We start from the raw sequence: 13241 nt of genomic DNA, 5'->3' as shown, positions 1-13241 counted from the left end.
CCCCAGGCTCCTTTTGAAACAGGATTTTCCCAGCCATAGAGATTCAGATGACCAGATGTCTCAGCTTCACTATTGAGGTAAACATTGATTTTGTGAGGCCATTTCTTTCCCCCTAGGAATTTTCTCCCCAATAACTATTTTTATTCCCTTTACCTTATGTGTGTGGGATAAAGGAATCACTTTAGAACTCTTGCCAGCTGTGTGACCTTGGGCAAGTGGCATGTCCCCTCTCTGTACCTGTTCCCTGGATAACAACAATTTCTTGCCTCTTAGTGTTTCTGTGACAATTAAATGAGTTAATACATTTTGGCACATGGTGGGCACTCAAGCCATATTAAGAAAAACTCATTTTCCCAAATACACCTTCTACCTCTTTCTACTTCTGAGCTTGAACATCCATTCTGATCTCAGGCTCTATTCCGGGAGTTCTTAAACCAGTCTCCAGGAAGTCAAGGAGCTCCCAAGAGACTATGCAAAATTGTGTGTATCTGTGTGTTTATCTTTTCTAAGGAAAGGGTTCATTGCTTTCATCAGTTTTTCAAAGAGCTCTGGGGCTTAAAAACAATAATAATAAAGAATCCCTGTCAGACGTATCTGAGTCAGATCTTGACAGCTTCATATTCTAGCTATGATGACTACAGACTTGAGAGAAGATCAAGGATAACTATTTTAGAAAGGTAAAATTAAAAAAATATTGCTATGGTTTGAATGTGCCCCCCAAAAAGTGTGTGTCAGAAACTTAATCACCATTGTAACAGTGTTAAGAGATAGAACTTTTAAGAGGTGATTAGGCCATAAGGCTCTGTCCTTGTGAATGGATTAATGTTGTTATTACCAGAATGTGTTCTTCATAAAAGGATAAGTTCAGTCTCTCTCTCTCTCTCTCTCCACCCCCCAACCCCTGGCACCTTCTCTCCCCTTCTCTCCTCCACTCCCCCACCTTTTTCCTTCCACCATGGGATGACATGCCTTGACAGCAAGAAGGCCCTCACCAGATGCCAGTCCATTGTTCTTGGACTTCCCAGCCTTCAGAACCATGAGCCAATAAATTTCTGTTCATATATTAATTACCCAGGCTGTGGTATGCTATAATAGCAGCACAAAATGAACTAAGGTCAATAGAAAATGAACAAATACCCAAGTTTTATTCAGCTTATTAATTAATGAGAGAACTACTAAGATGTTATAACCAGCTCAACATATTGGATCCTGTGGCCTGTTGTCTGTAGTTCTGGCATATTGCATGCCTGAAGGCAGAGCTAGCCTTGCTACCTCCAAAACAGATGAGAAAACTGAGGTCCAGAGAGATTAATGGTAAGGTTACACAGCAAATTAGAAGGAGTGTAGGACTAAGACCTAGGCTTCCCAACTCCCGGTCCAACTCCTAGGTGGGTCAGGGGTGCAGGTGAACACACACACATATTCAAAGACCAGACAAGCATACAGGCAATCAGGAATGCTGAAATGAATTACAAATAAAGAAAAACAAGAGTCAATAGCCATAGGGAAATAATCAATTTCATCTCCACTAAACATGACTTATTTGCATCTCTCATGACAAGAATCCTTTGCATTTCTAACCATTTTCTACTCATTTAAGTTGAAAAGTAGCTCAAAGATAATAAATATGCAGATATTCTGAAAGAGTGTGCTAGACAATATACCCTGTAATCTTTATAGGCCCTTTTCAAAATCTTTCAAAAATTTTTACCCTCATAAAGTTACTTTGTCTATCTGAATCTCACTTTCCTCATCCATTAAATGGGGATGATAAGACCTGCCTCAGAAGACTGCTGTGAAGATTATATTAGATGATGTGTGTATAGTTTTGTGCTTATAAAACACTTCAGGAGTGTAGGAAATCTTTATTACTTTTCAAGCTCCTCTAGAACTCAAGTTTAAAAGCCCATATCTGTAAAGTGTTTTGAACTATAGTAACATTTCTTTAATATCCATTGACCTTTTATAGTTCAATTTCTTGAAAGGCTAACCAGGAGGCCGAGGCAGGTGGATCATTAGGTCAGGAGATTGAGATCATCCTGGCTAACATGGTGAAACCCCGTCTCTACTAAAAATATAAGAAGTTAGCCGGACGTGGTGGTGGGCGCCTGCAGTCTCAGCTACTCTGGAGGCTGAGGCAGAAGAATGGCATGAACCCAGAAGGCAGAGCTTGCAGTGTGCTGAGATCGTGCCACTGAAACTCCAGCCTGGGTGACAGAGTGAGACTCTGTCTCAAAAAAAAAAAAAAGAAAAGAGAAAAAAAGAAGGCTAACCAAACAATAGAAAATGGGCAAAAATCAAAAATAAGAAATTCACAGGAAAAACATACAAATAGGTACTAAACATATGAAAATATTCTCAACCTCATTCATAATTAAAAATGTAAGTAAGTTAGTAATGAAATATATTTTTAACCCTTCAGATTGGCAAATATTTAAAATGTTGGTGAGGAATTGATGAAACAGGCACTCTCATATATAAGAAAGTGTGAATTAGTAAATCATTTTTGAAGACAATTTGGCATCAACTATTAATATATTCTAAATGCAAATCTCTTGACCTGGTAATTGGATTTGCAAGAATTTATCCAATAAATATACATGTATATAAATACTGTATATAAGAATGTTCACCAAGGCTTTATAATAGCAAAAACTAGAAACCATCTAAATAGGATGCTGGTTGAGTTTATTGTAATATATTCATCTGGCTGTTAAAAATAATAGATTGTAATATACCTCATGAGAAATTATCATCAGATATATCATTAAATAGAAATATCAAGTTGAAGAACAGTATTATGATCTCACTTAAGAAAAACATGATATCTTTATAAAAACAAGCTTTTGTATAAATGTATGAGATAAAAGTGCCATTTTGTTACATGCATAGATTGTATAGTGATCATCAAAGCTTTTAGGGTATCCATCCTTCAAATAATGTCCATTGTACCCATTAAGTAATTTCTCATCATCTATCCCCCGCTCACCCCCTCATCCTTTCAATTGTCTATCATTCCATTTGCTATGTCTATGTGTACATATCTTTTAGCTCCCACTTATGAGTGATAAATGCAATATTTGTCTAACTGTGCCTGATTTACTCCACTTAGATAATGAGCTCCAGTTCCATCCATGTTGCTGCAAAAGACGTAATTTCATTCTTTTTTATGCCTGAATAGTATTCCATTGTGTTTGAACATTACATTTTCTTCGTCCAGTCCTCCATTGACAGACACTTAGGTTAATTCCATATTTTTGCTATAGTGAATAGTGCTACAAGAAATGTATGAGTGCAGGTATCTTTTTGATATATTGATTTATTTTCCTTTGGGTAGATACCAAGTAGTGGGACTGCAGGATTAAACGGTAGCTCTATGTTGAGTTTTTTGAGAAGTCTTCATGCCGTGCTCCATGCTTGTACTAATCTACATCCTTTATATGGCAACGGTTTTTGCATAAGTCAGTTTCTGCTCCATATCAAGCTACCCCAAAATTTAGTGACCTGAAACAGCAGTCACTTCTGTGGTTCATAGTTCTGTGGCTTGACTAGGTTCTTCATCTGGTGTGGGCTGACTCAACTAATCTCAGCTGGTCAGTCTATGGCCACTGGGTGATCTAGAATGTCCTCACTCACAGGTCTGGGTTGGCAGGCTGTTAGCTGAGGTGAAAGTGAGTGGGCCACATGGCTCTCATCAGCTTCTTCATTTAGGGGTCACTGGATTCCAACAGCACAAAAGCAGAAGCTAAGGAAGGCTCCTGAAGCTTAAGGCTCAGAATTCATACATCACTCCTGTTTCATTCTATTGGTTAAAGCAAGTCACAAAACCAGCCCAGAGTGAAGGCATGGGAAAGTAGATTCCTCCTCTTTGTGGGAAGTGCTGCCAAGTGCCATTCTGTATTAGCATGTTTTCACACTGCTATAAAGAACTACCCCAAACTGGGTAATTTATAAAGGAAAGAAGTTTAATTGATTCACAGCTCAACATGGCTGGGGAGGCCTCAGGAAATGTACAATTATGGCAGAAGGGGAAGGAGAAGCAAGGCACCTCCTTCACATGGCAGCAGGAAGGAGAAGTGCTGAGTGAAGGGGAAGAGCCGCTTATAAAACCATGAGATCTCATGAGAATTCCCTCACTATCATGAGAACAGCATGGGGGAAACGACCCACGATCCAATTACCTCCACCTGTTCTCTCCTTTGACACGTGGGGATTATGGGGATTATAATTCAAGATGAGATTTGGGTGGGGACACAAAGCCTAACCATATCACATGCCTTGTTTACCACCCACCATGACTCCCAAGGCCCATCTCATCCAGACCTCTTCCCTGAACTCTCCTGACAGCTACACTTGTATGTCTGTCAAATAGGCATTCAAGCTTAACACGTCTATGTACAAACTCTATGAACTACCCTCCCCAAACCTGCTTCTTCCTCGGCCTTCCCCCTCCCAGCAAATGGCAATGACTTTCTTCTAGTTGCTCAGGCTAAAATCCCAACAGCATCCTCAGTAACTTTCTTTTCTAATCAACTGGCAAACGCAGCATTCAACCCCACCTCCCTGACACCAGACGCCAGTGTGTGTGCCCTAATGCCCACAGACACTCCCTAGTCTCCCTGCTCTCACCTTGCCCACTGGGCTCTATTCCTCACTGGGCAGCCCAAGAACTCTTGGCAAAATGCGAGTGAGATCACACCTCTCAGAACCCTAAGTTATTTTATGTCTCAACAGAAATAAAGTCAAAGTCCTTTGCACGGCCAGCTTGGAAGGCCCTGGGTCTCCTATCACTTCCCCGGTGCTCTCTGCCCCAGCCATGCTGGCCTCCTGCCCACCTGCTGATCCAAGACACAAATCGTCCTGCCCCAAGGCTTTTTACTTACCATTTACTCATTCTGTCTGAAGCATCCTTCTCTAGGTATTTGCACGGCTCACTCCCTTTCTCCTTGTCTTCCCTCAAATACCACCTACAGATCCACCCCCACACACTCTCATTCTCTAGCCCTACACCCCACTTTATTGTTTTTATAACACACATCAACACCTCACATGTTATACATTTATTTACTTACTTATTGTCTATCTCCCAACAGTAGAATGCTGGTTTATTTCAAGGAAACAAAACAGGGCCTGGCACATCATAGGCACTCAATATTTGTTTTATGCACACACAGCGTGCACACACATGTGCATGTGTCTATGCATAGAAAATTTCTAGATGAATACACAAAAAAGCATGACAGCAATTATATCCAAAGAGTGAGCTGAAGTATCATGCAATAGAGACAGAAATGTTTATTTTCACTGATGACCCTCAGTGTTTGAATTTTTGCTGTAAGTCTATAATTCTATAAATTAAAATGTCAATAAATAACAGAACAATTAATGGTGTTTCTCCTGTCTTTCACATTTTACAATTTTACATTCTGCTACCAAAGAAACTGTTACTCTGCCTCTTCTGGTGCTGGAGGGGTCTCCCATGGCGACTGGGGGGTCAGCCAATGAGCCATTCCTGCAAATAACAGGAGGGAGAAGTGAAGGACTGGAAGGGGTTATCCAGAGGAGGGAGAGCAGGACTCAGGGGACAAGGAGAAGTTAACAGGGAACTCTGGGACCCAAAGTAAAAAGGAGATCAGGTCCACTCACGGAGAAAAACGGCAGGCCTAGAATTAGAGAAAAGAAGCCCTCCCGCCCAAGAAACAGCTCTTACACATAAGATGGGTTTGTAAAGTAATCTCAGGGGCATTAAGGCAGAAGATGAGCAGGTTAACAAAAAAAAAAAAAAAAAAAAAAAAAAAAAACACCTCCAGCCAGCCAGGCATGGTGGCTCATGCCTATAATTCCAGCACTTTGGGAGGCTGAGGCAGGTGGATTGCCTGAGGTCGGGAGTTCAAAACCAGCCTGGCCAACATGGTGAAACCCCGACTCTACTAAAAATACAAAAATTAGCCGGGCGTCGTGGTAGGCGCCTCTAATCCCAGCTACTCCGGAAGCTGAGGCAGGAGAATTGCTTGAACCTGGGAGGCGGAGGTTCCGGTGAGCCAAGAAGGCACCATTGCACTCCAGCCTGGGCAACAGAGCAAGACTCTGTCTCAAAAGAAATAAATAAGTGAACAAACAAACAAAAACCCACCTCCTGTGGAGATTAGGCCGGGGAGCTGGTTCACGGCTTCTCGAACAGATACACATACAGATGATGGCAATGCCTGAGCTGAGTCCTCTAATCAATATCAAAGCAAGATGTTACAGGGGAAAAGGCAGTGGTGGGGTGGGGAGAGGACTGGGTTCTAGTGTCCTTTTTATAAGCAAGTCATCCGCAGAATTCAGCAAAACACAGGATTCACTTGACAAGGTTTTGAGTCCCTGCTCTGTGCTCAGAACTTTTATTTAAAGCTTTCTGCCCCCCCCCTTTTTTTTTTTTTTTTTTTTTTTTTTTTTTTTGAGATAGAGTCTTGCTGTCACCCAGGCTGGAGTGCAACAGCATGATCTTGGCTCACTGCAACCTCCGCCTCCCAGGTTCAAGCAATTCTCCTGCCTCAGCTTCTGGAGTAGCTGGGAATAGAGGCGCCTACCACAATGCCTGGCTAATTTTTGTATTTTTAGTAGAGACGGAGTTTCACCATGTTGGCCAGGCTGGTCTTGAACTCCCGACCTCAGGCAATCCACCTGCCTCGGCCTCCCAAAATGCTGGGATTACAGGCATGAGCCACCGCGCCCAGCCCTATCTGGCCCCTCTTAATCACCGAGTCTAGACTCCTGAAAGGAAAGAGACTCTTTTATGGTTGTGACAAAAACTGGCTTAAGTTCTGACTTCAGCCAGACATTGTAAGTTCAAGTAACTGAAAAGTCCAGTTAGGGCAGGGTCTGAGGCTCAGTCATGTCTCTAGGCTCAGTCCCCATCTCTCCACTCTGCTTTTCCTTCCACCAGCCAGCCACTCAGGCTCACATCTTCCCAGCCTCATGCCAAAGGAAAGAGATTGTTTCCAAGGGTCACCACAAACGTCCTGGATTGTGTGCCATTGGCCATCCCTGAGGTACACGCCATCCCTCAATGTATCTATCCCTAAGACTGGGGAGGCAGGAGGGAGCTAAGTTCTGACTAAGGCCGGGTTGCACATCCCTCCTGGGGTACAGCAAGAGGTAGGGTCAGCTCTGCCAAAACCATGTGGATTGAGAGCGGAGAAACACGAATCCCTGGGAAAACAATGATGCTGATATTGAAGACAGGGAAATGGATGCTGGGTTGATGACCAATAGGCTTTTATTACAGAACTCAAAACGTTATCTATTTGTACGACTTAGAGTGCTTTCAGCTGCAGGAAACAGAAGACTAAACCAACAGTGGCTTACACAAATATAGCTTTAAATTTCTCAAATAACAAGTAACTAGAAGCAGGGTCAGCCTATCCATGATTCTCTTGGCCTGTCCCTCATGGTCACATAGTAATTGCTTCATCTCCAGCCATCACATCTGCATTCAAGTTAGGAAGAAGCGAGAAAGGGAGTGTAGCTACATCTGTCTCTTCTATCAGGAAGAACAAAGCTCTCCTAAAAATCCCCCAGCAGATTTCCACTTAGGATTCTTTATCCAGGACTTGGTCACAAAACCACACCTAGATGCAAGGGAAGCTGAGAAAGCAAGTACTTAGATTTCCCAAACCTCTATAGTAGATGCTGGCAATGGAGAAGGAGGTTGGGAATGGATATCGGGTAATCCAAAACAACTGTGTCTGCCACACTCTCTGGGCCCTTTGATGACCTTACGGGTAGAGTGTGGCACAGTGGAAAAGTCACTGGACTGGGAGCCAGAATTGCTGAGTTCTAATCTGAGCCAAACCACAAGGTGTTTGACTTTGGACAGTCGCTTTACCTCTCTGGACCTTGGATATCTAATGGACTCTTGGAGAACACAAGAAACAGATATTGTGAACTACCAATATTCATTCAATTCACATCTGTTAAGCACCCTGAATATCACCAGACATGCTACTAAGGGCTGCCAGTGATAGAAAAGTAAGAGAAAAGATGTCCTTTCTTGCATGGATCCTATATGTCTTATGCTTTGAGATGTAGATAACAAAAAACACAACTCAAGTTGGTTTAAATGGCAAGGGAAACCATTATTTCACTGAAGTCCAGATTTAGAGTAAGCTGCAGGGTTGGTGGATTCGGAAGCTCCACAATATCACCAGAAACTCATGGCTTACGGTTAGGCTGCTCTGCCAGCCTCAGGGCTGGCCTCATCCTCAGCAGTTTTAGGCATGTCCAGGCATGCAATGTCCAGACGGGGAGAGAGCAATAACTGATCTGAAAATGAAGAAACCTTCCCAAAAATCCCCTTGGTGGACTTCCCCTCACATTATTGGTCAAAACAGTGTTACAACCCAATCCTAATCAATTACTAGCAAAGAGAAGAGGATGGCATGATTAACTTAGACACATTCTCACAGAGCAAATGAATGTTGGAAGACCAGCCATAATGTTCATTACATTAGCAATAATGACAATAACAGCAATAATGACAGCAAATGTTTGTTTATTTATTTATTTATTTTGAGACAGAGTTTCACTCTTGTTGCCCAGGCTGGAGTGCAATGGCATGATCTCAGCTCACTGCAACTTCCGCCTCCTGAGTTCAAGCGATTCTCTTGCCTCAGCCTCCTGAGTAGCTGGGATTACAGGCGCCTGCCACCATGCCCGGCAAATTTTTGTATTTTTGGTAGAGATGGGGTTTCATCCTGTTGGCCAGCCTGGTATCGACCTCCTGACCTCAGGTGAGCCACCTGCCTCAGCCTCCCAAAGTGCTGGGATAACAGGCATGAGCCACCATGCCCAGCCCAGCAAATGTTTATTGAGCACTTAATGCCAGGCACTTAACATGTATTATTTTGTTTATCGCTCCCAGCAACAGTTTTTTTGGACAGGGTCTCATTCTGTTGCCCTCGCTGGAGTGCAGTGGTGCAATCATGGCTCACTGCAGCTTTGAACTCCTGGGTTCAAGCCATCTTCCCACCTCAGCTTCCCAGGTAGCTGGGACTACAGGAATGTGCCACCACACCTGGCTAACTTTTTTTATTTTTTGTAGAGGTAGAGTCTCACTATGTTGCCCAGGATCTAGCAACGTATCTCCATTTGAGATTCAAACCTAGCTCCGTGTGGCTCCAAAGCCTAGACTCTTACCCCTCGGGCCGTACACATAGTACTTTATACCACACCATGTTGAAATACACCAGGGCCCTCACCATCTGGCCCCCATGAGTGGCTCTCCTGCCCTCTAGTCTTTGTTTCTGCTGTTCACACCAAGTCCATCTTATCTCCACCTACACAAATCAGAGCCCACCTCCCGTTCCAGCCCCATTTCCTGCTTCCCCTCTCCCAGGGCCCTGGTCAGACTTAACCTCTTCCACATGGGTCTTTAGGAACTCTTTCTTCATTCAGACATTCATGATATAATGTAAACTTCTGGCCTGGGATTTGGGAATCCTGAGTTCTGGTCACATCCCCATCCCGCACAGCAGGCAGTGACCGATTTGCCACCCACTCTAAGCAGCTCAGTTTCCTCATCTGTCCAATAAGACTGATCAATATGACTTCTGAGGTACCTTCCAGTTCTGATATTCTGGAAAACGCTCTCCAGTTTGCAGAAAGCCAGATTCTGAGCCTAGACTCCTTGCCTGAGTTCCCAGGAGATGAGTCACTTCCTCTCTATGTCCCAGGATCCCAGTCAGAAACTGGCTCAAATAGCACTAGCTCCTTTCTCCCCGAAAGGTGAAGGCCAGGACTAATAAGCATGGTTTGCCATGAGCCTCAGGGTCTGCAGAGAAAGGTTCCAAATGGAAGTTATTACTAATCTTTCTCTGGGGCCATGGCTAACAAAATGGTCCCCTGTGGGCCGAGTCACTCAAATTAATTGTTTGGTTTCTTTTTTTATGATTGACACATAATAATTATACATAATAATGGGATACAATATGATGTTTCAGTACATGCATACATGGTGTACTGATCAAATCAGGGTAATTAACATATCCATCACCTCAAACATCTATCTGGAACTAAACACAAAGCAAGAGCAGAAGGGGCTGGAGTCATGGGGGAGGTCAGGGAAAACTGTGAACCACTGGCAAAATAGAAGATTGGGTGTCAGGACCAGCTGCAAGCTTCACAGGGCCCAGTGCAAATGAAATCAAGGGCCCCATTTTAAAAGAGGATTAGGACACAGAAAGGGGAACATCACATACCAGGGCCTATTGTGGGGAGGGGTAGTGGGGAGGGATAGCATTAGGAGATAGACCTAATGTAAATGACGAGTTAATGGGTGCAGCACACCAACAAGGCACATGTATACATATGTAACAAACCTGCAGGTTGTGCACACGTACCCTAGAACTTAAAGTATAATTAAAAAAAAAAAAAAAAAGAGGATTAAGAATTACAAGACTGCAACAGCAGAGCATTAAACTAAGTGTGTGCTCCTCTTAAGAAGAGAGCCCTGGGTAACAACACAGGTCACATATTGAGGCTGGCCCTGTTGGGTGTCCTTCCCATGGAGAGTCGGGCATTGCCTAGTGGACCCCAGGGGCAAGCGGACTCTGCAGAGTCTGCACCTAGGGCTGTCTTGGCTGGACTCTTCTGCAGCTCTGTATAGTTAGAAGTTAACTTGCAGAGGACTCCCAATGATCCAGATGTTTCCCATTCATAGCGCTGCATGGGGTTCCTGTCCATGGTAGCACAAATGAATTTTGTCCAATAGAGAATATAGCTCTCCCTGAAGTCCAATTTTCACTGAACCACTTGTAACATCTTACTGGCTCCCTCATTAATTAATGAGTTAAATGAAATCTCTGCCAGGTGTTCGTTTTATGTTTCTAAGAGAATTACAATTTTAATTTTGAAAATGATCCTTTAACAGGGGAAACAAGTTCAGATAGTCATAACCAGGATGGCCAGATAATTTAGCATCCCAACCAGGACACCCTTGAGAATGAAAAGGAAAGGCTGTTAATAGTCATAGTAGGACAACTAGGTATAAACCAGGACTGTACCAAACAAACTGGGACCTTGGTCACACCGACTGCAACAGACAAATGGGTGTTGTCGAAGCATTTGACGAAGACTTTTACTTTCATGGAAAACTTGGAGAAATACTGGCTTGATGCAAGTCCAAGTGGAAAAGTTAAAGAGACTAAAGGATATATACTAAAGGCACACTCCTGCCTCAGGGTCTTGGCACTAGCTGTTCCCACTGCCTGGAACCCTCTTTCCCCACAATCCCACATGACCCCTCCCGCACCTTCCTTAAGCCTTTATTCCAACACCACCTTCCCAGGGAGGCCTTCCCTGACCAGACGGCTTACCATGAAAACTCTCCCACTCCCACCTCCTCATAACCATAGCCCTTTCTCTGCTTTCTTGTCCTCTATAGCACCTGGTATACCCTATGATTTACTTTTCTTTTAGTTTGCTCCCTATCTCCCCTATAGCATGCAAGCTTCAGACTCCTGACTGCTTCGTGCACTGGTGGGTCCTAAGTGTCTAGAACAGTGCCTGGCACACAGTAAAGACTCAATAAATATTTGTGAAATGACGGCATTAATTACCAGATTGCTATCACCCTAAGAAATATTCAACACTTCCACTAACTGCTTGGATAATGATACAGACGTTATGATTAGAACATTGGAGGAGAACCAGAATCTTAGCGAAAGAGTAGATTCATTCATCCATACAACCAATAATATCAAGTCGCTATGTGCCAGGCCCTGTTCCAAGTGCTAGGATTCAGTGGTGAACAAGACAGACCAAAGCCCCGCCCTGGTAGAGATTACCCATATGTGTGTGCGTGTGTGTGTATATATATATGTGTGTGTGTGTGTGTGTGTGTGTGTGTGTTGTGTGTGTGTGTTCAGTAGCCTTATAAGGGGCTTACCCTCTAGCAGAGAAAGAAAGAAACAAAATAAACACAATAAACAAGTAAACTGTATAGGATACCAAAACATAATAAGTGACATAGAATAAAAGCAAAGATGTGGCAGGGTTAACGGGAAGAGGAGCACTGCAGGTGGGCTGCAGGTTGCAGTAATGAAGGGAAGCCTCTACAAGAAGATTTGACTTGAGCAAAGGTTTAAGAGTGAATGCCCACCTTAAAGACGAATGGCCCGAGGAGACAAGCTGGCCCTGTGGAGAGGGATTGGCACTCTGAGTCAGAAGTGGGTTCTTATCCCAGCTTCCATAGACAGCTCTGTTTCCATATCTATTACTGTATAACAAACCACCCCAAAAGTAGAGGCTTTTGGCCACAATTGATCATTTCTTATGATTCTGTGGGTTGACCAGGCTCAGCTGATGGTTATTCTGCTCACATAGCACAGGGTGAGGTCCCTCATGCCGCTGGGGCTAGAACATGCAGGCTGAGGCCTCCCACCCTCCAGGCCTCCTGACCGTGTAGTCAAGTCTGATCTTTTTTACAGTGAGGTGGCTGGCTTCCCAGGGCTAGCATTCCAAGGAGACAAGCCCCAGTGTGCAAGTGCTGATTGAGCTTTTGCTTACGTTGCTTGCTGATGTCACAAGACCACACCCAGGGTCCATGTGGGAGGAGACTACACAAGCATGTGAAGATCTGGAAGTGTGATTCACTGGGGGGGCCATCAGTCTAACAGTCTACCCCATGGTGCATGACCTTGAACAACTTAATTCAAAACAATCACTCTGCACTCCATTTTCCTCATCTGTAAAGTGAAAGCATGAACATCATTGCTCTCTGAGGTCCCTTCTCCTACAAGCCTTCTTACAATGGAAAAATCACAATGGAACAAAACCTGGAAGAGCTGGCTGAAACAAGATGAAACTTCATGTCAACAAATATAAAGACCTGACCTTGAGACCAGAAAACCAACCGGAAAAGTTCATGAAGAAAAAGAGGTGGGTTAGTAATCGTCTACGAGAAAAAGGTTTATTCCGGCCAGGCGCGGTGGCTCATGCCTGTAATCCCAGCACTTCGGGAGGCCGAGGCGGGCGGAACGAGGTCAGGAGATCAAGACCATCCTGGCTAACACGGTGAAACCCCGTCTCTACTAAAAATACAAAAAATTAGCCGGGCGTGGTGGGTGGCGCCTGTCCCAGCTACTGGGAGGCTGAGGCAGGAGAATGGCGTGAACCCGGGAGGCGGAGCTTGCAGTGAGCCGAGATCGCGCCACCGCACTCCAGCCTGGGCGACAAAGCGAGACTCCATCTCAAAAAAA

The sequence above is a fragment of the Macaca thibetana genome, chromosome 10 (assembly GCF_024542745.1).
Source record: "Macaca thibetana thibetana isolate TM-01 chromosome 10, ASM2454274v1, whole genome shotgun sequence".
Lineage (NCBI taxonomy): Eukaryota > Metazoa > Chordata > Mammalia > Primates > Cercopithecidae > Macaca > Macaca thibetana.
The sequence above is the reverse complement of the archived record's forward strand: the minus strand, read 5'-3'. Positions refer to the sequence as shown.